The sequence below is a fragment of the Caloenas nicobarica genome, chromosome 6 (assembly GCF_036013445.1).
Source record: "Caloenas nicobarica isolate bCalNic1 chromosome 6, bCalNic1.hap1, whole genome shotgun sequence".
In the NCBI taxonomy this organism is placed as follows: Eukaryota; Metazoa; Chordata; class Aves; order Columbiformes; family Columbidae; genus Caloenas; species Caloenas nicobarica.
This window is the reverse complement of record NC_088250.1, coordinates 38,022,501-38,050,000: the sequence shown is the minus strand read 5'-3', so window position 1 is coordinate 38,050,000 and position 27,500 is coordinate 38,022,501. Positions and strand designations below refer to the sequence as shown.

General features: G+C 38.8%; 1 protein-coding gene across 1 annotated transcript in view; it reads right to left on the bottom strand.

Annotated features, from left to right (window-relative positions):
* ARHGAP15 (Rho GTPase activating protein 15) overlaps nt 1–27,500 on the bottom strand; it is a 325,750-nt gene that overhangs the window by 31,880 nt on the left and 266,370 nt on the right. The gene's annotated exons all lie outside the window — the stretch shown is intronic.

Sequence of the window (27,500 nt, the reverse complement as noted above, 5' to 3'; positions counted from 1 at the left end):
GGCAAAATAGGGCATGTTATACAACATATATCTTATCATTTTTGCTCATCAAATCCCCATTTGCTGAATGCAAATTTCTCTGGTCTAAGTGCTCTTGCACCTCAATTTAAATGAATAATAGGATAGACTCTATTAAAATCGGTTTAAGGTTGCCATGGGTGACATATCAGTAGGGTTAAAATGAGAAAAAAGGTCACAGAGGCAGTCCTTACAACCTGTTTTTTTATTATTATTATAATGAAGCATATGTAAGTATCCATGTAGGTATAAATGACAACATATTGATACCGTAGACAATACTTCGTTTGTAGGTCTTTTGCTGTTTTGTTGGGGCTTTTTTTAAGGCAACGTAGTCCACACAAAATAAATGTGAAATTACAGTGTCATCAATAACTCTGGGAATGTGTTCGGTTGCAGTGAAAATTAGAGAGTAAGCTTCAGTGCAATAATGCTGTAGACTGACAGATTGTGGATTTGTAGAAATAACAGAGAACTCAGAAAAAGACTGTACTTTTGATGCGGCAAATCCTTCATTTCAGGGAACCAGCAAGGTACTGTAATCATATTAACAAAGCAGCCAGAAACTATACCCAAACACCTCATTTAAGAAGAATTTTGAGTCTTCAGCTAACCTGATTTATGGGATTATGCATGCAGTTATTTGATAAGTATTGAAAATACTACCACTTCACACTGAAGGCTTCCTTGATCTATCTTTTTGTATGTGTGTCATAGTCTTATCCTGTTTAAAGCTTAGAAAATACCGCTTCTGACCATTCTAAAGACTTAAAGAGTAAAATCACAACTTTCCTGAATATTTTTTGATCCTTTAAAAGTCAAATCTGTTTATTTTAGTAGTCCCCTTATTACTCACTTTTTTTATATTATGCGTGATTTTCATTTGGTTTTCACAGACTCAGATTTTTGATACAAGGAAGCATTATATTTCCTCTTTTTTTTCTTTTTTTTTTTTTTAGTCTACAATAAGAAGAAAAAAAAATCTCCTTATTTGCTAACGTTACAGTGTTAGTTTAATTTTCATAGGAGCAGTGGAATATTTTGAAGTGAGTAACATTTACCAAGTCATTAGTTTTATGCAAACTAGGAAGGAAGATGAAAGAAAAAAAATTATCAATTATTTATAGATTGTTAAAATGTATCGTCGTGCAGTGCTACTGTATAGAAATGACAATTAGCCAAACTTACCTTCTATAATTAATAATGCATATATTATGCTCTTTGGGCAACTAATCACCAGTTCTACAAATCTGTTTGACACTGCTGAAGATACCTAGCAGACACCCAGGTTAAAATAGGAAAAGCAGAACAACGTTCTCCCATTAAGGGATGACCAGCTTGAATCTCAGCTACACTTAAACTCGCACCGCGCTCCCGGTTGACAAAATGGTGGGTCTACCAAAGCGCTTGACAACCTGATTGGCACATGTGAAATTAAAATCCCGAGCCTCCGAACAGAAAAGGTCTCCCAAACTGGCGCTTTGACTGATGCACTGAAAGCCAACCCACCGCATTTATCACCCTCTGCCTCGACTCGAAACTTTGGAAGACGGGAACAGCAGTGCTCCTTATGTCCACGCTACTGGCCAGGCAGGCGCAGATCAGCAGGCCACGCTGCGCAACCTGTTTCTCCGGCGGTACAGATTTGGAAACGGCAGATATAGCTCGCGAGGGGCAGCCGCTCCATTCGCACCTATCAAAACAACAGGCAGGGCTGCCACGCTCTCGCAGCTCAAGGAGCAGAGCGGGCGGGAGGCAGCACCGCCGCGGGCGCGAAGGGATGCGGCGCCGCATCCCGGCGGGATGGGGTGCGAAAGGGATGCTGCGCCGCATCCTGGTGGGATGGGGTACGAAGGGATGCTTTACTGCATCCCAACAGGATGGGGCGTGAAGGGATGCGATGCTGCATCCCAACAGGATAGGGTGGGAAGGGATGCTGCACCGCATCCTGGCGGGGTGGCGTGAGAAGGGATGCGGTGCTGCTGCATCCCGGCAGGATGCGGGATGGGATGCGAAGGGATGCTGAGCTGCATCCCTTTGGAATGGGGTGAAGGTGGTCCAGTGCTCATGGCCAGGTGGCTTCTTCACTCCTGTTTTTCTCCTCTATACCTTAATCAGTGAGTCTTAAGCATCACTTTTCCCTTGAAAATGTTTTTCCCTTGAAACTGTTTCTCCCTTTCAAAAGCTTTATTTTTCCCTTTTTTCTTTTTTAATTTTTTTCCCATTCGAAATTTGATCACACAATACAGCTATTAGCATCAGGTCTCTCACTGAAATAACTTTGCCATCCTCTTTTTTTGGGCTGAAGCATACTTATGGTGGTCGTGGTGGGATGCAATCACCTAGATACTGGCAGCTAATCACATTGGAGAGTTACCCTGTTGTATCCACGCTATCCTCCAAATACACTGAGACGTGAAAACCTTCTGGGCCACTTCATGCTCTAAGGCGTATTTAATGGCACTGGGTGCATTGTATTTTAGTAAAGATATTTACCTGCTGTACCGTGCATTTATTTATCTATTTATTTATTTATTGTACCTGCAAAGTTGCCATCTAGCTCACCAGCTTTTGCTCTCAGAGGTGGGTCACACTCCGTCCCTGACATTGTCTTCCATTACCAAAGGGCTGGGTAAGGGAAAGGCACGAGGAATTTGGGTTTGGCATAGGGAATGTTGTCCCAACACATCCTGACAAAAATCTCGTTATGGAAACATTTTGATCTATAACTACACATCTTCTGATCTATAGGGTGTAGCTGCTCCCATGGCTGGTGGCTTGTCCTCCAGTGCCATGCTGAAAAGACCAGGTAAGTCATCATTTTTACTTTTACTTAGCTTTGTCCCACTGGTTTGACTGCCCAATTTTCAAGGGAAGGTTCCCTTTGCAAAACTAAATGATTCCTACCTTGCGTTAAGCCCCAGTAAGGATTTGTTAAAATCTTTGATCACCTGTTAATACCCAGAATACTAAAGAGCCCTCCACAAGCACAGGGGGCAGTACAGAATTATTATTATTATTATTTTTTATTTGTTATAAGCATACTATTTGTAATAATTCATAGACATTCTTGAATTTATAAATATCAACGCTTCGCCAAATATTTTAACTACCCCTCCATGGCAAATTGTCTTTAAATACTGGCAGTTTTTTCTTTTTAACATTTACTTGTGGACCAGAAACACTTGCAGTCTATTGCCCCTGGCCTTCTGTGAGAATGTTAGTTAGCAATGCTCATAAAAACTCAATTCATCAATGTGAACATAATTTGCTATGAACAGAAAGCTCACAAAAGGGTGAATTTGTCAGATAGACAGGTGGCCTGAGATCTCTCCCTGATACTGAACGATATGAATAATAGATTCTGGTAAATGTATGCCAAGACTTGAGCTGTAAACACAGCTGCCTCCATTCCCTTCCAGAATAACAGCTTCGAGAACGAAAGCACAGGAACCACAGTTCCACCTGAGGACTAAGCCTGTGCACGTACACACACACACACACAAATACAAATGGGATGTACTTGCAGGCTCACAAAGAAAACAAGCCCCGGAAAAAAAGGACATAACCATTTCCAGCTTCTTTTGCAGACCCTTGCTATGGACGGATTTTAACATGTGTGGAGAGCAGAAGGAGAAAATAATAGAAAACACTTAAAATATATTTTAAAATATCTGCCATCGCAGAAATAAATCTTCCTACAATCCAAAGGGAAAAAAAAATAAACCCTCAGCTGGCTTTTGTAGGTAAAGGATCCAGGCATAAGACAAAAAACACATCATAATGTCACAGTTGAACATGTATAAAATAAAATTATAGAGATCTTTGCTGTGATACTACTTCCAAAAATTGGTTAACTGTAATGGTCCTAGCTAGACCTGCACAATATTTTTTTTGTTGCAGGCAATTGGTATTTATTTATTTATACTGCATTCAGTTTTAGTTAGGGTTTTTTCAGGTTTAAATCATAAATTACTGTCTATAGACTAGGTTAGAAAGATATTATATGTGCAAAAATGACCTTTAGGCCTTTCTAATGAACAGCTTTCTGCTGGATGGTTGCCCGACATAACTTCAGAGCAGCCTGAAGTCTGTTCCAGGCAATCCCAACAACCGACAGTACAAAAGGGTCACTGTCATGCTTGGAGACCAATGGGGAGGACTTAATCCTGGGTCAGACCTCTCTGGCAGCATCATATAGGTGGGAGGAAAAGAACCATGGGACAGTGACTTTATGTCGCTGAAAAAAAAAAAAAAAGAAAAGAAAAGAAAAAGAAACAAAGCAAAACAAAACCAAACAAAACAAAAGGAAGAAACAAAACAAAACAACGCACACACACAAAAAACCCAAACAAGCCTTAAAATGGACTTGGGGCCAGCCACGCTCGTTTTGAGAGCAACTTAACAGTACAAATGCTGTTGACTTTAAAAGGCAGACATGTAAGGTATTACAGAAGAGAGTGGCTGGCTGAAGTGCTTGGTTTGGGCTATCAAATGCTTTTATTTTTGCAGTTCTAGCTGACGACTCTCAGCTCTATTTTTTTGCATGGTCAGGGTTTAATATATTTCCCCCCTTGTAGGTATAAAACAAAAGACTTTTCCCACACTAGCATGCTTTATTTTAGGGATAAGGCAGGCTCCTTATTTGATCCTTCTTTGGCAGTGACATAGCCCAGGAAATGAATTGGGGATTGTATCATCTGAAGTTCATACATGTTTGTTAATATTTGTTATTTAGGGAGGATGCTTCTCTGTAATGAGTTGGCTAAGGTGAGAGACATGTAGCACTGAATGCAGAACCAACACATCCTAAAGCTCCCAAAATGTGACCGCATATGAGATATTAAAAGCAAAATGGAAGTTCTGAACAAATGAAATCACTGTCAGAATAATAAAAGAGAAATGAGCTATGATCTAATCTGTTTTCTAGCAGTGTCACAGAGGAGCTATAATAAAAGCTATTTGCAAAGTTCAGAATCATTTCCCGTGCAAAGCCATTCACACACTATACGACTCTGGACAAATGGAGGGGGTCTTGGCTTTGCCAAAAAAATTGTATGTGGATAGTTTACTATTAGTTTTAAGTTTGTGCACCTAAATTTCCCAATTGGCTGCAATTTAAGCTCCCTCCCTCTTTGAGATGGCACATGAACTTGTGCACCTGGCTTTCTCCCTCTCTTTTTGGTGCATCATCTTCACCTCTTTCCGATTACAAACTGCAAGTGTAAAGGGCAAACAGAAAAAGAATAAAGTCACATCACTGGGTCCTTATCTAACCTGCTTTTGCACCATGCATGCTATAAATGAGAGCACAGCAAAGATTTATTGTGTCCTCATTGGAAATGCTCATTCTGTTCTTCTTGGAACAATGCATGAACTGCAATCCCTGCCACTATTTCTGTGGCATCGTCTCTGTAAGCAGTGTGATAGGAAGAGACATACAAAAGCAACACGAGAAAGGATGAAGTGAGTATATAAATGCCCGTTTCCTCCCTGATCTTCACAGTGAATGCATGACAAGTGATAAAATAATGATGGAGGCACACCTAGAGTCATGCACAGAGGCAGTAAAGCAGCTGCTCTGTACACTCCTCCTTTTAAAGCAAGTAAAAGCAACTTAAGGCTGTTCAAAATAGTGATCGCTTCCCTGTGTTATTTTTTTGCATTTTAAAGGGGATATAGGTTAGGCAGTTGAACCAAAGGGAAGAACATGGAGTAGAGCTGAGCTGTCCTTGCTCCTGTGGAGAAAAGTATGAAAAGGTGGAAAACAACGTCTTCGGCTGATTTCTGTACAACTGGAATAACTGTAACTGAGCTCTGTATAGATCTTTATAAAGGCATGGCAGAAGGAGAAAAGGAAAGAGAAAATACTATTTCTGCAATATGGTATCCTCTGATTTCAAACTTGTGGATATCTGCAGTGGAGATTTAAGCGCAGGATGGACCCCACGTGTATCTCTAAAGGCTCCCTGTTGATCAAATGGACCGATGACCCAGATATCTTACTCGAGAAGCAATGAACTAATTAACATCAATGGGATAAGCAGCAATGACAGCGAGCTGTGAGACCTCTCTGGCTCCCTAGAGCCTGACAGTATGGCTGGGAGGTTTCCCTCTCCTCTAAATGTTTTGCTGTCCAGTATGGTCTTTATTGAAATTAAAGTTTGATATCCTGGTTGTAAGAAAAAGGCAGATCAGAGACAAACGGGGCTCAACGTGAGTCTATGCACATGTGTGTGATCATGAAGGTGCTACCACACCTGGAAGGAGAAGCATAGCAAGCGTGGGGGCTTTAGAGCTCTGGTTTTCTCCCCTTTGAGTGTATGTGTGCCCAGGTGAGCAGTTCTTGCCCTGGGCTGTGGTCATTCATCACGATGACCTGGTAATGAGCAATAATAAATCACCTCCTAGACTTTATGGGGCTGGGCACCGTCCTCTGTGAGAGGGACTGTTTCAGACCTGCCTGTCTTGCTTAGCAAAAGGTATTGCAAAAATACGCCTAGGATTCATGCACACAACTGTCATGCAAGTCTCGAAATACAAAAGCGGGCAAATCACTTATTTGCACCCAAATCTCTTGGTCGACTTCACACAAATCTCTCCCTAGTCCTCCCATTTCTCACTGCAACTGTCTTCTTTGTCTCACTTTCCTCTTTGCTTGCCTGTGTTTCTCTTTCCTTCAAATATGTCACATACTCCAAAATAAAAAAATTTTAAAAAAAAATCACAAAGATTCATTCAGGAGCAACAAATCTATTACCTGGCATACGGGTAAGGTGCAGAATCTCATTCCTTTTGCATTTTACTGGACACGGGAGTTACTATGGAAAATGATAAAATAATTCTCCTGATGCCTGTAAAAGCACCATCATGCAGTCAGAGCGAGTCATCAGCAAAAACAGAAGAAGTCAAATAAATAGGTGATGCATTGCTTCTACATGGGGAGGCCTTATGTGTGGGGAAGACAAATATTGAGGTGGCTGTCTGGTGGAAGACAGTACTGCTGTGTCAATAGAGATAAGTGAGTAACTGGCTATGGTGAACTGAAATGTGAGAGATCACCCAGTCATGCCATTGCATGGTGGACTTCACAGGATAATTTTGGCACTTTCTGACATACTCAACATGAAAGCTGAATGGACAGCTTAAAAATAGGAAGCATAATCCAACTCAACTACCCACCCTATGTTAGTGCTGGTGTTATTTGTTTATACATTAAAAAAATATGAAATCACAGGATACGCGTAACTTCCATGGCATTTTTTTCAAGTGTTTCAGTTTTTAGTTGACTTATGATAGAGCTCAAGATCAGGCTCTTGCAGAAAATAAGAGACTATGCACCTAAGCAAGTCTGTTCTGAAAAAGAAAGTTGATTTGTGTTAGATATCAAACTTTGATAGCATTGAAATCTACCTCTGCCTATACTTTCAGTACTTCAGTTCCAGCAGTACTTGAATACCAAATATTGTTTGTATTTCTATTCATAACGTATTCTTCTTAACAGTATCTAGTCCTTCTTTCTGATACAGCCTCTAATTTCCACCTCCACACTGCTACATGGTTCCCTAATTATGTCTAATTATTGCACCACAATCAGCAATAATGGAAAAGGATTTAGTCAGGTAAGCTTGCCATGCTTTTTTCTTTTTGCAGAAAGATAAGCTAACCCTGCTGTTTCCATCACAAATACTTCACCAGTACAGTAAATGTATTTCCAAATAAAAGAGCGGTGTGTAATGAACAGTAAGTAAATGCATTATTATTTTTGAAAAGGAGCATACTATATAGCCCTCCCAGTGCACAAACTGATCAAGAAACAGGATGCATACAAAGATTTTCTGATCTTTGCCTGTTCCCAGAAGTCACAGTAAAACTACATGGCTCTACAAGTAAGAAATGACCTTAAAGCCACAGGAGATTCCCCATGCATAGAAGAGCCCTTTGGTGACTTAAAGCTGCCACACTGATTCTTCTAAAGTTATGACTTGGAGCTGGCTCTGCTAGACCTCAGCTTTGTGTCCATAAACTCACAAGATAGATGTGCCACAATATACAAGGTCTAATTAGGCACAAACATCCAGTAGTGTGTTAATAAAAGCCATAAAAGAAAAAAAAAAAAAGAAAAGCAAATACACCGGCTTTTTTTTTTTAATTGGGAAAAGGGAATTCCAGGAAATTAGAATTGCATAGAACATTGGGCATCTACAGCTAAACAATGCAAAAAAAAAAAAAAAGTTCTGGTATGCTGAATGAATTGAAGAATAAAAAAGGCCAATATTCCTCCCAAGGATATGTAACCAACCTCCTGGAAAACACGCTTTGATTGCATTTTAGAAGAGACAGGCTGGTGCAGCGGGGAACGCGGCACGACAGCCTCACACTGGACGGGCTACAGTTTCCTAACACGCAATATCGCTCTCAGCAAATCCTCTAAGCTTCTGGACAAAGCTTTCCTACACTATTTCTCCAGCACTTTGTCTTCAAGTGAATACCTCTCAAAGTAGAAAAACATATTACAGGCACACAGCTGGGGTAAGGGATCTACGGTCACAAACTGGAGAAGAGATGCTTTTCCCAGATCACAGTCCCCAAAATTACTCCTACACTATTTGGAGGTTTGAGATGGCCTTAGCCTTATACTAACCTTTTTGCTTTTTTTTTTTTTTTAATGGAAAATGTATATATTATGTAGGCACATACACACACACACATATTATAATAGCTGATGTGAATAAAAGAGTACGAAGGGAAATTTATTTCTTCACCAAATACGCTATTTAATTCCTCGTATGTATTAAAGAAGAAAAAACCAAAACCAACCAAACAAAACAAAGAGCAAAACACAAAATACACCCTCCTCCCCCTCAAAAAAAAGAAAACAACAACCAACCAACCACCCACCACGAACAAAAACAAACAAACAAACCAAAACCACACCATCAAACCTAAACTAAAGTACCAGCCTTTCTTCCCCCACCAAGACCCAGCGGTTTGACATTTTTGAAGAAAAGTTCCTAAGTACCCCAAGCTGCTTTCTATGCTTAGTGGAAAAGCCTGAGTGCACCAGTAAGTCTATAACTCCACTTGAACTATTGCACTGAACATAGAGATGGCCCTTTCTTCCCTAAAACATTCTGGACCACAAGCTGGATGTGTCAGCAATATAGCAGATGGGGAAAATGTATACAAGTACATTAATTTTGTGGCCCAGATTTATGCAGAACACATACTTGCACAGATTTCATATAGGATTTTAGATCCTGTTTTAACCCTTAAAAAGGTGAAGCTTGGAAAGAGCACAAAAGAAGAGCAAAAATGTTTGTAAAGTGGAGGATGGAAACGAGAGGGCTCCTGTTGTCACTGCGTGCTTTGGTTCCTGATTTACACAAGTTAATCTGCATGCCTCAGTTTACTTGCTGTGAAACATTTATACTGATGCTAGCAATCTCACAATGAATCTGCAAAGCTTAGTTAATTAGCTCATAATTAATTAGGTTCTTAAAGCTTCCCAGATGAAAGCAGAGCTGGGTGAGTAAAGCCAAAAATGAAATAATATTGTGATGTTTTTCTTTTCTTTTTTTTTTTTTTTTTTTCTTTCAAGGAAGGTTTGCTGATGTACCTGCATGTTCACAAACATTCAGGTGAGCATTTTTATTCACTCCAAATCTCCCAAAGACGAAAGGGCTGTGCATGCCAGCATGGAGACGTGTTTCTGAAAACATTCATACCAGATGCGCGCTCATGACCATCCTGAAAAACTCTTCATTATTCGCACAATGATTTGTCAACGAGTTATAACTGTTCATGAATTATTTGCCAAAGGAAAAAATAAACTCCCTAACGGCTTTACGGGCTGGTCTATATGCACTTTTCAAACAGCTTTAACTATAGATGTTTAGAAGGGGATGCAGCCACTTTGGTGTGACACTCTGCCGCACTCAGAGATGTACCCGTGTCTGGGATGGGGCAACTCAATTTTTGCTGTGGTCTACTGAGAAACTCTAATGAAGGCCACATTTTTTTTTCCCCTTGAGGGTCACTGGTTAAACTTAGAGGCGTCATCTGGGATTTTTTTTTGTTTGTTTTTTGATTGAATAGACTAAGCTTTTAAAAAAAGCTAAAAACACCGAAATTTCACGCTGCTTACTATGCAGCGGGGGTTATAGTGCTTAATTTTTTTGGGTTCCCAGCAACCGTGTTGTGACCCATGACCCTCGGTGAGATGTTTGGAGACCCTTGGCAAAGGGCTGAGAGAGATTCAGCAGCTTCAGACTGAGCTGACCCAAGACTGTAAATACACCCACAGCCACTAACAGCAGAGAAACCGTGAAGAAAATGCTCTCCCAGATTCTTCTGGAGACTTAAACGCATCTCTCTGGGCTTCTTTCCCAGCCTCTGCTTCTACCCTGGGCTTAGGTGACCATGTCCTTTCTTGTAGACGTGGTACCACCAATACCTCAACCCACCCATTGCTTCCTAGCAAGGAAAGTGCTCATTCACTGCAGCACTGATGTGTAAGGTAGTCCGTAAAGAGACTTGAGTTATTATTATCATTCTAATACTATTATAAAGTAAATACTGATAATAGTGGGTATTGTATGTAAGTACCAAATGCTGCGAAGCTTCCTGAATATGCTCTACAACCGACCTCAGGCACCTTCTGTGTTAAAATTGAGGCAACTTTAGGATTAGTGCCTGCTTAATCTTTATTTCTGAAGTTTATCCACATAAATTTTGTACTGAGACATGCTGGGACAGGTAAGACCTACAGAGACAAATAGTTTTGTGAAGCTGGTCTTAAATATTTATTTTATGTGCAAATTTATCTTTATGCCCCTATATATGCCCACACAAGCGACTGTACCTTTTTGTTCAAAACCAAGATAACCAGAGAAGGATAAAGACAGTAAATCATCCCTTAAATTTAACTCATCCCCAGAATATCGTGGGACTTAATGACTGATACACAGTGGAAGTGACAGACAGGAAAACCCTGTTAACCCTCAGGTCCAGAAGATAAGCTAAAACATTTTCAAAGAATTCATCGTGCCTAGCATCGTAAAAGTGGCTCAGTTCATTAGGTGAATAATTTCCAGTGAATTTTTAACACAACTGCCATGTCAGTAATGCACAAAAGGAGACCAGTTTAAACCATCCGTTGAAATATTCTCTGCAGTAAATTTGACAAGCTTAAGTAAAAAAACATTTGTATCAACTGAAAAGCTTGCATTCATGTAGTACCTTATTCAATAACTCAGGAGAACATACAGTAAGCTATCTGCAGGATAGCATTTTTTTTTTTCCTCCAGATGTCTCTTTTTCCTTCCAGAAGTTGCAGAGCATTGGACAAGCAGTAACAGATGATGAACACATGCATAACTACAAATGGGCAAGCTGATTGTTTTCAGAATTGGTATAAACATTTGCTCTTGGATTGAGATTTAGCCCATAGCAAATCTTTACATTCTCGTTATAAACCTCTGACAAAAAGAGCTTCTAATGAAAATGCTGACAGTATGAAAACGTGGTTATGGTCAGGAAAACAAATGGATAAAAAGTGGCATTTTGTAGTTCCATATGTATACTTCATCAGGGAAGTCTTTGCTAAGTTTACATTTCAAAGCAAAAGCTTGATGATAACTGCTTCTCCTACCCTTTCTATTTAAGGCCCCCAAACCTACTGCTATTACTGCTATCTCCTACACTAGCATTAAAAAAAAAAAAAAAAAATACAAACAGAGGGTGGAATATGAACTTCTCTGAGAGCTCAGTCAGAGAACCAGCAGCTGGATTTTTAGCATCTCTTTTATTTTTGATTGTATAGATTATAGTAGAGCCCAACAGCCTGAAACAGGACATGGCCTCACTGCAGTAGGGTGTTAAAGACTAAAGAGGAGAAAAAAAAGGCAAACATGGAGAAAAGAACCGCATTGTGTGTGTTTGCATGGGGACATGGCAGGAGACAGCGGAGGAGGAAGAGCCCAGCAGGACATGAGAGGTCCTCAGGGCAGCACGTGAGAAGAAGCAGATGGATATAAAGTCCACTCAATATTCTTTATCAAAGCACAAGCGTAGTGCAGGTCAGTGGTCGACAATGGAAAAGAAATGTGGATTTACAAGCACAGATCGTCTGAATGTTTTTTGGGACAAGTCACCGAATTAGGTGCTATCTGATAGAGCACGTATGTCTTCCTTCAACACCATCAGGGCTTACTAGGCTTACTTTAAACTAGTAACTATGGAGTAAAAGAAAAAGATAAGAAAATGTAAGATAGAAAAAGGAAAAAAAAAAAAAATTAAAATCCCCAACCCAAGTTCTTAAGAGCTGGGAATGTCAAACAAACACGGGACTGATAACCAGGAGGAAATCAGACAAAGTGACCGTGCAATCGGGTGCGCAGAGCAGTAAAATCTGGCACGATATTTACAGCGGCATCGCTGATTAGGTTGGGGAGGGAGGCAGGGCCACCTCTCCTTGACTGATGGCTCCGTTCCAGTTCTGGACCTCATCATTACGAGAAAGATGCTGAAAATGGTCAGGACACTCACACAACCCAAAAACTAAGTCCAAAATATTAAAAAACCCAAACAAACAAATAAACCAACACCTTGAATAATATGTTAGAAGCAATGATGTATGCTGTGAAATGAAAAGAAGCTTCATTAAATTATGGCTGAGGATGCCAGAGTAATGGCAATGAACTACTAACACCTGAAGGAAGCAAAGATGAAGGGTAAGATGGTGTCTTCTCTAAAGCCAGCAATAATTTTGTTAGTGACTCCAGCGTGACCCAAATTCCACCGCAAGGAGACAGAGGAAATGTTCAGCACAATGAAGAGGATATTGGAAATAACACTTTTGCATAAAGCAAATTAAAATGTAGCTGAATTTCAGGAAGACCCTCTGACAGCAAGATTGCCTGTGGAACTGAGAAATTCCTCAGGCCGCCACAGGCAGTCAACAAATACACTGCGCAGGAAGACTTCGCTGGCTTGTGGTATAATGAACACAGAATTATATCATTGCAACAATATACACCCGCTGAATTTGACTCCACTTGAAGAGATGAGAGCTCTTAAGTTGCTACATTGAAAACAATTTAATTGAACCTGGCTAATTAGAATATAACAAGTAGTTGAAAATTATGCAATGCTTTAAAAATCTTTTAATTAATTTGAAATTCTGATGGCAAATTAGTAAATGTACGTCAGTAACTTGCTGTGCTTGACTCAATACATCATAGAAAAGAAAAAAAAGATATATTTTCTCAACAGGGACACTTGGAGAAAACATACACAAGTAGAAAATAATAATGTAGAGTAAGGAATAATTAATTAATTCAAGCTTCAAGATAAGATCACTGCGTCCTGCTGACCCTACATGTTAATCAGTTGATTGATTAATTGCTACAATCATAATAATTATAGGGTATAAATCTAAATACATTTAATGATAGTTTACACTTAGAATAAAAATGTCTTTTATGTCTGCTTATCTTTGTCATTTCTTGAAGCCTAGTCATATTTTTTGTTTGCCATCAATAAACCTGAAGCATTTTCAGATGCTATCTCTGTGATGAGGTAGGTTTATACTCCTTCATCTGATCAGCAATATTTTTTTGTGGCCTCCACCTCCTGTCTGATGAAAAATATGTTCCTAAATGAGGAACAATTGATTATGTGCAGTAAGCAATACAGCTTCATCAAAAGCTCATCCTTAAATGAAAGACAAGGGGACATCCCAATAAGGCTATTGTGTAGTTATTGACTGTCTTTATCCAGAAGAGCTTCATGTGGCTTCTTCCACCACATATATTCAATCTGAGATGAAACGGTAAAGCAGATCAGCAGCACAGAAAAATATTAAACAAAGCCATCCAAAGAAAACCAAGAATTCTTCTGCTGACTTCTGATTTATAGGTTATGTAGAAGATGTTGACATCTACATCATCTTCTAATTTGTGCTGTTTCTCATTAAACCTAATGGTGCTTTATGACTGCACTGACAGAAAGGTATGGAACCTTGTATCTGAACCGAAAAAGCTAAAATCCTGTTTTCTACTAAAAAGTACATGAAAAGAAACAAGGATTACTTAGTTAAATCTGTTGAACGTTGTTAAAATGCACTATTAAAGATTAGGTCTTAAGTTACTAAGGACTCACTGAGTCAGTAACGGGGTGTTTCAGTAGCAGTGACAGGTAGAAGTTGTAGTTGTTTGTACTTTGCATGTCCCGGGGATAAAAACTCCTGTTTCTGTCATTGCTGACCTAGTTAAAACAAGTCCTACATATTTGATCCTGACTTCAACTTAGAATATAATTCCATTGTGTTTCTCTTGAAGTGAAAAGTGGTGTCAAGTGGGAATTTCATTTGCTTCCACTTAAACTGACAAAGCACAGCAAAACACCTTGGTAGATCAAGGATGCAATTCATTTCTGTTTTTAATGTAAAACAAAAAAATACCTACATTGAAATTTCATTCTTGTCATTGGAAAATGTTAGGAATTCTTAAATAAATGTGTGCCTTAAATTTTTAAAAAGAAAAGCATGGGTTTCAGTTAAACTACAGACCTTAGCAGCAGATTTTGTGATCATTTTCAGTTGTGCAGAATTTTGAATTCTTCATTTATAGTGTTGGTTTCCACACACTGCTTTGCAACTTTCATTTTGCAGTGATATTTGTTAAATAAATAATGCTAGGTTAGGAATTATAATATAAATATTTTAAGGAGCCACTAGAGCATTTAAAAAAAGAAAAACAACTAACCAAGCAAATTCCAAGTGAATGAACTTTTGCAGCCTTCAAAGGGTTACCTGACCTTCTACTTTCACAGCTTGCTTGACTCAAAGTTACAGCAATGGAGGAGATAACAGTGAAACTGTACTATAAAAATAAATTACTATCATGAATATTAAGCAACAAGGATATAATAAACATGACTGCTTACATGACTCTGATTTATTGATACTGATTCGCCAGTAAATTATCACACAAAGTACTTGTTTTAGTTGTTCAGGAACATGTGCAAAATAAAGCTTGGTGGACACTTCCCAAAGACCTTGACATCTGTCACTGAACTCATACTTTGCGATTCTTGATGCCTATTTTCCTGCTATACGATACAGCAGTGCATTTACTTTCCCTTTCCACAGTTTTTATTTTTGGTTTTGGCTGCCTGGTTTCCTTAAACTCTGTTTTTTAGCCATGCACAGTTTTTAAAACTACTATCATGGAGGCTCAGCTCTGACACAGTGGAACAAATCCAGCTGCAAAATCTCCTAAAGGCTGTTCATGCTTGTTCTGTTAAATAGTGCTCACTTTGAGTCAAGAGGTTTCATTACTATATTTATGAACCTCTTGGCACCAGGAGTTGGGTTTTCCCAGTGCTAAGCATTAATGCATTTTGCATCACTCTTTAGCACTGGGAACTCTAGAACACTGATGCTGAGGGGTTAAAGATGGTGAAAATTTTAAAAAAACAAAACAAAAACAAAAACAACTTTATTTCCAGATAGAAATCTTGTGTGCATGCTTGATCTCTGAGTGTGTGGATAGTCAGATGAACTATTAGATAGCAGAGGTAGAAAGCAGGTTACCACAGTCACTAACCACTAGGAACTGCAGGTTTTAACGGATCTCAGCATTAACAGCCTACTGCTTATATTCTGCATCAGATATTTGTTATCCAAATTGATGGAAAGTATCGTATCTGAAAATAGGATTATTCTTCTTTAAATTTAAAGCCTGCTTTGTGCTTATGTGGCTTATATCACTTCATGACATGGTGTGTTATGTCAAACCTAAGATTATTTTTGGAGATTTCTGAGACAGAATCTACTTCATTTTGCCTGTCATCAGCCTAAAGCGTGTGCCAAAAGACCCCTTTTTTGAGGCAGTGATTCACAAATACCATCTGAACTAAAGGACAGCTACCGCTTCAAAGCAAAAACACATATCTTGGATCAAATTCTACCAATATCTCCTAAAGTGGTTACTCTCATCGCACTTGTAATACTTGTCTACAGAGGATTGGTATCCACACAGCGGGGACTAATTTTATTTTTAAATGTTAATACACTTCCAAGCCGGAATGTGGCCTCATCAGGTGCCATGATCTTTGGTGTAAAGAAAAACAAGCAATGACCTCAGCTGTAGAGTGTTAGTTTTGGCTGCACGTGAACATACAGATGCAAATCCAACATGAGCCAAGGAAAAGGCTGTTCTAGAAGTGGCACTTGATAGCCCAGGGCTGGAGCTGCAGAAGCGTATATAAACCTGCCTGCCAGGCAACCCTTCTCGCTTCTCCTGTTTGTTTTTTGCTTGAAAAGGAAAATAAAAGAGGGAAAGCGGGGGAAAAAGAAAAGAAAAGAAAAAAGAATAATAAAAAAAGGAAAATTAAGAAAGAAAAAAAGAAGACGTAGAAGAAACAGAAGAAGAAAAGGAAGAAAAAGGAGAGATAGAAAAATTAAAAAGAAACAAGGAATAGGATAAAGAAAAAAGGAAAAGAAAAAAGATAAAAAAAAGATTAAAAATATAAAGAAGATAGATAAAAAAATAAAGAAAAAAGAAAAGGGGGAAAAAGAGAAAAGGGGGGAAAAAGAGAAAAGGGGGAAAAAGAGAAAAGGGAAATAAAGGAAAAAAAAGAAAAAAAAAGAAAAAAAAAAGAGAAAAAAATTGTTGCTTCTTGCATGCTTATTTTATTTACCCTCCTTATGGGTATGCACCCATTGTATGTAGCAGCACAATTTCCTCCCTGTCCATCTTTACTTTCAATTTCACCTTTAAAAGCATGCGGAGAAGATACACAGCACAATACAGGTTGGGTTTTAGTCCCACTCACCCCGTGCTTTCTCTGTACCTGCAGCTATTGCCTTTATGTGACACTGCAGCCGTGACAGCCTGGAAAATATTTTCCTTTTTCGCTGAGGCCCTCCTGATAACCCGTTACAAACACCAGGTATTTCATACGAACTTAAGCAGTTCTCCAGTTCTTAGTTACATTTTAGGTTTCTAAAACCTTTGAGGCTTACACCTTTCTGGTTGCCTCAGATCTTTTTGTATGAGTGATTAATACATAGTTTGATTTTCTAACCATTTAAGCAAACAGGTGAAGAGGTTTTGTGCCTGGCTTGAATTTTATTTTTTTTTTCCCCTGTGCAACACTATCACTCAAAAGTGTTTAACAGTGAATGAGTGAGACCATGAGCTGTCGGCGAATTAGATTGTGCTCCTGATCTTAGCGAGATTATCTGTGTGATGTACTACCTTCCCAAGCAATTAAAGCATTAGTGCTTTGGCCAAAATGTAGCAATAGTCAAACGGGTTAGTCGGCTAATGAATGTTATATAGAAAGGAGTCAAAGGGAGCAGTTCGAGTCTCTGGGAAGAAAGACAAATTGCATTTTATTTTAAAATTGTGGGCGTTTCCAGTTCAGTATCTGCACTACAAGCACAAGGCAGTGGACTGCAGAAATACTTCTGCATCCAAGGGAGGATCCTTAGAAGTAAAACTTTTGTTGAAGAGTTTCTTGTGCAATAGGTTGCCTCGGGGCCGCACGCTTCCTGACACCCATTTAGGAGGAGGATGTGCAGCAGTATTTGTTGACTCCATTCCCACACTATTTCTTACTTTACTTGACTTCTCTTTTTAGCTGTTATCTGCCACAGCTGGTGCACTACAGCTGCTAAAGATGCTTTTCCGCAGCCACATTACCCTGTTTTCCAGCACTACTTTTTCACAATTTGTGCCCCTCAAGAGACGTTATAAATCCTATTAACTTTGAACTCTGGCCCAGCCTTGGTAAGAACATGAGCCTGCCCTCACATTTAGACATCATTACTTTTTTCCAAAGTATTTCAGTCTGGAATCGCACTTCCCGTGCTCAAAACGGCGACGTTGGGCAGCCAGGCCTGTGGCAAGAGATGCCACAAGGCGATGCTTTCAGGAAAGGGGGGAGCTTTGATGTCCACCCTGACAAATCTGTGCTTGATTTCAACCTGCAACTGAACTTTTCTCTGAAATTCAGTGAGTATTCTGCAGGTAGCTCTACCATTATTATTCTAGCCCTATTATTATGTTTTATCATGCCCTTCAGCCATCTAGCATTTTTCTTTTCCAACCCTGTATGTATGCTATTATGGTAAACTGTGAGGATTTTTTTTTTGGACGATTCATGACTTGATTCTGTGCCTGCCTACTTTCTGGAATTTTCAGAACATTTAATTTCTTGTTTCTTTCTCCACACCAGTTTCAAACCAGTTCTAGAATATTTCCAGAAAAAAAAAAAAGAAAAAAAAAAAGATTTACTGTAACTTCTTTCTGACCTTTTACTGTTCTCAAGTGGTAAAAGTACAATTAAAGCAGAGTCTGTATTATTAATTTTACTCCTACCAGGTTCTCACTCAAAGGTTTGTCATGGTCTTCAGTGTAAAGGCTAAAATTATGCATTTCCTTCTAGTTTATTTAATGCATTATTATCAGGAGTCTTGTCTGAAGTTACTAAGAGGTTTCCCTGATGCCGTGGTGCTATGTGCAATTTTCATCATTATAAAAGAATATTGTATAAAACTGCAAGGCCATGGAGCATATTAAGGCATATTTTATGGGTGGTTTTACCTGCCAGAAACTTGGGGACCCACAAAGTTTCACAATCTGGTGGAGAAATTTGCAAATGAAGATTTTGTCAGGAGTTGAGCAGTGTGGTCAGAGGTGCTGGAGAGCCTTAGTGGGGGTAATAGTCCCTTGAAGGACTTGTATAAGTGAGCACAGCTTAAATTTACCAGGGGCCAAAGCTGCCTGAAATATTTATGACGCATAAAAGTAATTCATAAAGTTAGGTAGTAGTCCAGATCTTCAAATATCTACACAATGAGGACCAGAGAACACCTCAGTTGTCCTCTTTTGCCACCAAGATATTTTCATGTCAGTTCTTTGTTGGTTCAAATTCAATGTGCCACCACACAGAGATGTGTGGTTATTACTCTTAACTGGGGAAGGTAGCAACTTATAGATAGTAAGAAGGTGAACGGAAAGAGGAAGACAGCACAGGGCTGAAGGTGATGGTTTTCAGCATCCCCTTTTCTTGTTCTTCAAGATTCTCCTTTTCCCTCCCTTCCTTGTCTTCTCTTTCTGCTTCAACCCCCTCCCTCAACCCTTCCATTTTTGCACATCTGAAATCGTGTAACTGGGGCATAAGAGGCTGCTTCTCCTCCTGTTATTACTTTCCCCGAGTGGAAGCTTCACTTACAAGCCTGATAAAATGTTTTTCCTCTCAAACCTAGAGTGCCGATTCTCACTTTGTCAAGAGCTCCAGATAACCTTCATGAGAAGTTCCTCTCCCTCTGCTTCCCGCAAACGCTCCAGGTTACAGAGATCTTGTCACAGTCACTGAAGAGCTCCTTCACTCTCTTTTCCTTCCTTCTTTTCTACCCAGTGTTGTTGCTTGGGTTTCTCCGTTTCTCTCTGTCTTCTCTTTCACCATTGTCTCCTGCTCGATTTTCTCTCTGAATTTCTCTTATGTTAATCTATATATGAGCTCTCAAGTTGGATCACGTCATGCTTCTGCCTTTTCTTTCCCCTACAAAAATAGTCTCTTAACCACCGATTGAATTTAAATTACACAAATACACTATTTGCCATGGCCAACAAGTAAGTAGAAGAGGAGCAAACTGAGACCCACACGTTTTTCCATTTGAAAGGTTTTGAGTCCACTCTTTGTCAACCGGCAGTTGGTGTAAACCTAATAGAGAGTTATGAGAGCCTCAGCGATCAATCGGTTACAAATATGAACAACTTTTTTGCAAACTGAAGTGAGGTACACTGTTTCGCACATGACATTTCCACCAAGCATCCAATGACTCCTCCAGCTCTGAGCATCTGTCTCCCACAATAGGTAAGAGTCCAGAAAAAAAAAAACAAAAAACCCAAAACACAACAACTTTTAGCCTCATTACTGCTTGTGCAATTGAGGAAGAGTCACATTTTCGACATAACGTTGTCTAGTAAGTGCTATTTGCAAGTCCTGGCTTCAAAGCACTATGCCGGACCCGCCATGTACAGCAAAGTTCTTGAAAAAGGTTCTCACTGAGCAGATTACTGCAGATTTGTATCCAATAATTTATTGTGTAAGCATTAAACCATTCATATCACAAACACCTGTGCAAGCCAGTTGGCCTAGTCAATTCTTGTTTAACATTTAATTATGAATATAATTAGCATGAGTTAAGAGACAGGCCAGGCATCCGCAATAAAATTTCCACTATGCTGAAAAAAATTATAACTATAATAACAAAAGAGACTAAGCTGGAGCATAATATGTCCCTCCTGCACAAACTTTTGCGTGATAGCAAAATCCATGTACAAATTATTTTAAAACTTCTTCATTTATTTCAATGATAACAGTAAAGGCTCTACCATATTTATAAGATCAAATTATACGGTTTTCCTGTTCTTTTAATATTAAGGCAATTTTCTTCACTGGTCTAAACCCTTTCAATGAGGTTCTTCAGATTCTCCTCTTTGTTCAAAAGGTAAATTAACTGATTTGATGGTGTCACTGGAACACTGTGTAAGGTAAAGTTCTTGAGGGGGGACAAAAGAAGTTAAAATATTATTTTAGAGAGAGACTCATGAATTGCTCTTTGTAGCCCAACAGAATTGTGTGCTAACAAAAGAAAAAGATCAGTAAATATCACAGTATATCTAATTTTAAAGGTAGATGCTTATGTTTAGGGAAAAAAAAAAAGCCAAGTCAATCTAGAATTGGTCTTCCTATGAACAGGTTTTATCTGGGCATCCTTCACAGAGCAAAGCCCTGAAGAGGAGCTAAATCTTCATGTGCAGATTTTCTTGATTTTCTTTAAATTTCCTTTCCAACAACTTAATTAAAACTTTCTAAGAAAAACAAGCAAACAAATAAAAACAAACCACAAAAGGAAGAAATGGGTTACCCACTAATTTTCTTCCCAATGCCCTTTGTTTCTTAATATGTTGGGCTGTTTTCCACCTCAAAAGAAAAAAAAAATCTATTTGTGGGCATGCCCTCCAATTTTTTTTTTTTTTTTTTTTTAACTAAAACAGTTGCTTCCAGACCTGGAAAGATCTATTTTAAAATGCTGTTGAGCAGAAAGAGTTTGCAACTGTGAAGGGGAGGTCATGGAAAGAGAACTAGGAGGTTACCAGGGCACATTGTTCCTTGACACCTCCTGGGAACAAAGAGCCCGAAATGAACCTCTTTAGTTACCAGTTTGCTGCTATTACAAACATGACAGCCTCTATTTACATCTTCAGTGAAGATATATTTTCTTACGGTCTCGAATTTGAGTGGAGACTGTGCTAGAATATGGCAACTATTATCGTCAGGAATGTTACAGCTTCAATGTATTCGTAGCCAGGTTATACACCTCTTGTGTGGAATATAGTTCTTTAGTTTAAACCGCACTTTCTCATCTATTTTTTCTTTTTTTTACTTCTTGGTTTTATTCAGGATGATCATATACAATTTTGTCTGTATTTTGTTAACACCCATTTATTAGAAGCCTTCTCTTCTAGTCTCTCTGTGTCCTATATCACCTCAGCATCTCTTCTAAAATGTGAGGGTTTTTTCTTTCTATTCCAATATCACTTAATCATTCTTGAATCAGAATTTCACACAACTTTCCAGATAAGGTTATAAAATCTTTCCAAAATAGATTTAATAGTACTCAGTCTCCACCGAAAATACTTAGTACCGCTTTCTGAACGAGCCGTTTTATTATTATTAGCGTTATTGTGCTTGGGAGAATACGTACGGATATAGCATACACATATTCATCAATTTACATGGATGGATAACCCTGAGGTTATGCTACCCATAAAATCATTCTTAAATTTAAGAAATCTTTTAAAGAGTTGCACCTCAACTTCTAAATACCTCTTGTTTCTACACATTTTTGTTCTGTTCATGTTAGTTTATGGGTTTCTACTGCCCTCTGATATTTAGAGTTGGCCAAAAAGGCATAATTACAATTTATTGTGTGAGATATATTGTGGTGACCTTGGATTTGTTTATAAGTCACCATGTTCACATGAAATTGAGGCTTTCTGATGCCATGCCAAGCCCCAAAACTTCCTTGGACAAGTAAATGGAGGATAGGAAAACAATTTCAATAGGAGGCTCGCCAACTGTGAATCTGAAGGCAGTTTGATTAGGACTTGAAGCCCACAGATTGAGATTATGACAGAAATTTGCATAATGCCAGAGACTGATAAGATTTGGTTTCTCGGGAACCTATTACGTGATGATGTTAAGGGACTGTCATGGATTTCTTACAGTGCAATATGCTGACTTGTCTTTCCAAGACGAGTTGGCCTTGAGCCTTGTTCTTTGTAAGCCTCGAGTGAGGTTTCTTTAGATGTCTTTTGAAAATCTCTTTAGACATCTTTCGTAACTTTCCACCGAGATGATACAAGGATGTTATGACTGTCAGAATAAATGAATGTATTTACTTCCTTTCTGTTTCACAGCTACTTTTTCCATAACACTGCATAGTAGTTCAGAGCAGGTCCTTGCTACACTATATTTTCAACCAATGTAGCTCTGTTCTGCGATCATGATTATGTACCGATGACTTGATTTTTTTTATTGCCTCCTGACACAGTTTTTTGCTGGATTTTGGTGCAGACAGTTTCTGTGCAAACTCCTCAAAAGTTGTATTATTCAGTGCAAACTTTGCTGCAGCCTGCTGAAGACCGAAGCATGATCATTGCCCAGATGGATGCAAGTTTCTGCAGTACATATTGAACCGTGCAGGCAGTGAGTTCTTGGAGGACCTTTCTGAAGCAAGACTAGAGTCTAAGCTCAGAGAAAACCTTCCTACTGATGTGAGTCATCCTGGAGACGGAGAAAACTGACCAACATGGAGAGGACTAGCAACAACAGACAGCACCGCTAGCTTTCGTGGGTTTAAAAGAAGTCTGTCACTCATGACAAAAAGATTTTACGGATTTGCTATGTTATTATTGTAGATTTTGTCAGACAAGACTAGTACAGACCAGTATCTCCTACCAGCAAAACTGTAATAAATTTTATATCTAACATCCTTCAATAACCAAAAATTTATAAAACTCTATCATGTGTAAGATGCTAAATAACGATCTTAAGTTTCCATACAGTAGGGTAACACGTAGCGTTGTAGGATTGATAGGAACGACATTGTGAATTCTGCTTAGCAGGCACCAGAAGACCCTAATTGATATATCGAAAGGATATGTGTGAAATCAGTTGAAAAAAGTGTTAATGGTCTATCAGAGCAATCAAAAAAAAAAAAGAAATCCAGATCTTGATAAAACAAAAATTATATGAGTATCTAATGTGGACCTTAGGCACTACCTAGGCACTTAAATTCACCATTATAAGCTGCCATTTATCCCTGAAGGCACATAAGCTCATTAGGTGCTGCGATTGTGGCCTTCGAAGAGCTTTAGGTGTCAATGGCTGTATTTCTCCCCGTGTAGAGAAATGTTTCCTCTTCTGCCAGAGCTGAAAATCTTGTGCTCCAGAGGTGGGGGATTACCTTGTCTAAGTGTCTGGGGGAGCTTGATCCTGTGGGGAATTGCCTGAGCCTAAGCCACATCTGCTGACTAGATCTCGTACCCTACAAATGTCCCCTCTCCAGGGACTTGGTGACTATTGTGGATCTCACGTTCCTCGTACTGACGCTAGAGATCTCTCATATTAGGTTGTGGATTCCACCAGAAAACCTGCAAGTCAGGTTTTGCAATGCCCCATTTTTATTAATCTCATTCCGGTGTTCATCTGCCTTAAGTGGGAAATCCACAGCAGTAACAGATACCTTCATTCAGAAAACTGTCTCTGGAAGAATCATAACTCTGGCAAAAGGATTTCTATTTAGAGTATACGCATATACATACATCTGTCTCTGTGTGTGCATTTTAAACAATAAATCACCTATTTATCTGCAGTGCTTACGTGACACCTATTAAATTCATATTAGAGATAAGGAACTGAAGTGAAGGCATAATCACTAGACCCCATTGAAAAAATCTTTCCAATGTAGTAATCTTTCCAACCTGTTGCAGAGAAAAATCAAAGACATGAACTCAAGCCTTCCAAACCAGACACAGATGTTGCAGCTTTGGGAACTGGGTGGAATTTTCCTTTGTGGAATATCAGTGAAGTTATTTTGTAACTGCAGTTGGACAGATGCACTATCTATACAGATGCACAGTCTATTCAGCTTTCTCCAGCTGAGGAGATCTGGAAGGATGAGCCAATATTTGAATATTTCCTATGCTGTGGATATCAGCCATGATTGCACAGAAGCTGGTAGTAGACAAATTATTTATTTTTCATGCCTTCTGCCTGACACCTTTCAAGAAAACTAGTTCAATTAAAAATATTTATAATCAACTAACACATTTACCTGCTAATATTTCTTAACAGATTTTGAGGTAGGTTTTTTTTTGTTTGTTTCAGTGGCTGAAGTCCTGGCATAAGTTTGCATGGCCGTGCTGGTTGAATTCTGTAAATAAGGTGATTAAGTGTTTCTGTTATTGGCACTTCTACCACCTTACTCACATGAAGCACAATTTTACTTGCAGACAATCTGTTGAACTACATCTGTTGATCTTCCAGAAAATCAATAGAACTCTTTGCGGTGCTAAGTAATTTAAGTGTGGCTGAACCTGACTTCATAGTAGCATTTGGGCACACTTTAGAAGAGCATATTTCTTCCAAAATACTACAAAATGACTTGCCAGTAATGTACTAGACAAAGTCCTTGAAAAACCTGCTTTCCAAATCCTAAGAAACAAAATTAGTACTAGGTCAGAGGTCTTGTGGCCTTCCATTTACCATTTATACATTCTCCGATATAAGCTGTATGGACAGTAATTATCCAGCTTCAGCCTGGCAAGCAGAATTCTGAGATTCTATAATGCCCTGAATTATCTTCTAATATTCTGGTCATATCTAAATTGTTCTAATATCTGAAGTTATTTATAGGGGAAATTGAAGGTGGAGAGCAAGCACTTTGCCTAATATATAGTTCTGTAAAATTTTGTTCCCATGCACATAATAGAGATGTTAATTAAAATGGCATCATCTAGGAAAAGTAATACTAAGCTTGCAATGGATTTTTTCACATAATCTTTAAAATAGCATCAGCATAAGGACTCCATGGCACCTCTTGGGTACTCATTCCTCCTGAAACTTCTAGCTAAATTACTAAATGCCCAAGAAATATTATTGGTAACTTGTTACTACCCACCACAGATACGTTTTTAGACCACTTCATCTTACCAAATGTATGGTGTTGACTGAGGGGTGCTCAGTGCCAGACCAAGGATAAAACCATCATGGCAGTGTGGGAATGTGTCCTAATTACCTTTTTCCTAGTTGTCATCAGGTTGGTCTATTTCTGGTATTATCAAGCACTCCTTTGAACTGTACTGCTCACCCATGCCCTGCATGCTAATAATTCCCATTTTCAAAGAACGGACAGAAAAGACAGAGATACAATAACCTATTTTTCACAATAACCTGAAGCAGAAGGGAAATTTTCTAGAAGCTCAGTACTGACCAAGCAGAGTAATTAGCACAAAGTAGACAAAAAATATCAGCTACGATGGAGATGATATTGGAAAAAGAGAGAGATTTTTACTTTGCCTCAGGACTATTAGCATACAGAAGAGCTCCAAAAACACTGAAAACACCTAATTGTTGTTTATAGATGGTTTTTAAGTGGAGTTGGAGAGAATACGGATTTGTAGATACTACGGTAGTAAAGGCCGAATAAAGAGAAGATTGATTGGAAATCGTAGATTACTTTAGACAGTTGGATTAGGTAGAAATCACCCTGATGTGCAGTAAAGCAAGCAACAAGAATTAGGACTTTGAAATACTGCAAAACACGTCTTAAAGTGCTAGCGTTTTCTTCCCAGGAATAAACTGTCTTAAAATCTCTCTATAAATGACTGTTCATTAGCCTATCAATGTGTATAATGGCTCTCAAAATCATAATAAGAATTAATAATAGTTCAAATAGCAGAAAGGGACATTAATTTCTCACTCATACATATTAATGCTGTAGACAGTCTCTTCCCAACAGGCTTTCAAACTCTGAATTTGCAAGTCTGTTACTGGTTACCTGTTATTTCCACTGTTAAAAACCTCCCCACCAGGACATCAAAAGATTTCCCGTCACCCTGACTTATACGTTAGCAAGGAGCAGAACACAGCACGAAGGAGGAGATCATGGTGTCCTGATAATGTTCTTCATGGTACAATGATGTTTGCTTAGCCAAAGTGTACACCAAAGGGCAACAAAAAGCAGCTATACGTGGGAGGAAGATGGTATTTAGCCTCAGAAGACCAGTATGATGGTGGATTATCAGGAAGAGAAAGTGATAAAGGCAAAGGATAGGTATTAAATGCTTGGTTCCAGAATAAGGTGCGTAAGAAGCTATGAAACAACTTGCCAGGCTGTGCTCCACAAACTGACTGCATCCCCTGAAGGCACCACATCTTCTCCTTTCCAAGAGGACACAGGTGCATGGAGAACCACCTAAAGGGCACGGTCAAGTACTGATGCTTCAGTGAGCACCTTATCCTAACACATCACAGAAACTGAAGCTGAACAGTAAGAAATTCTTTATTGTTTTTCTCCTCTCAGGACTGCAGGGACTGTGCAACAGGAACTTAAACTCGAGAGATGTTCCCCGTCTAGTTTCCGTGTTATTTGAAAGGAGAAGCAAGCGAGCTGCCGAGAGTAAACTTTCAGGTAATGCATTTCTTTACATTATGTATTTAATTGCATTGCATCTCTAAATAACCAAAAAGGGAAAGATCTTGTGAGATGTATTTAACCTCATTATATCTGATGCTGGGTCTTGAAAAGCTTTAGTTGAACTAAAGACTCTTATGAATATAAAATCAAAGTGAGCCGTACATTAAGGGTTTCATATGCTCTGACAGCTGCGCATGTGCACACACAGCTCTCATTAACAGGAATGGCAAATATGTGATGCCCATCATTCAGAAAACAGATCTCTATGTACTTTACTGGGCTGGTTTTTTCCTAGAGATTTTTCTCTATTGGACTTTCAATTAATCTCCTACTAGACTTTTTCCCTGTAAGCTATCCCTCTTCCCTCCTCTTTTCCAATGGGAGTAAACCCCCAAATCACTCTGGTTTTTTAGGCAAGTTTTTCCAAGCTGACACAGTTTTACGAAATGCACCCACGTATGTTAAATACAGAGAGGGTTCCCAACACACAAACCACAGAGACATGTAAAAGAATAAATGCCTTGGACTCTGAAAATAATTTTGATGACTGCCAACTTAAAAACAAAACAAAACAAAAAAAAGGCAAAAGTAGATATGACAATGAGAACATTAATGTTTTTGCATTCTTTTTGTGATCACTGCAAGGCAAGAGTTCGCAACCTTGTGAAACAACACACATGCATTTCATTCTGAT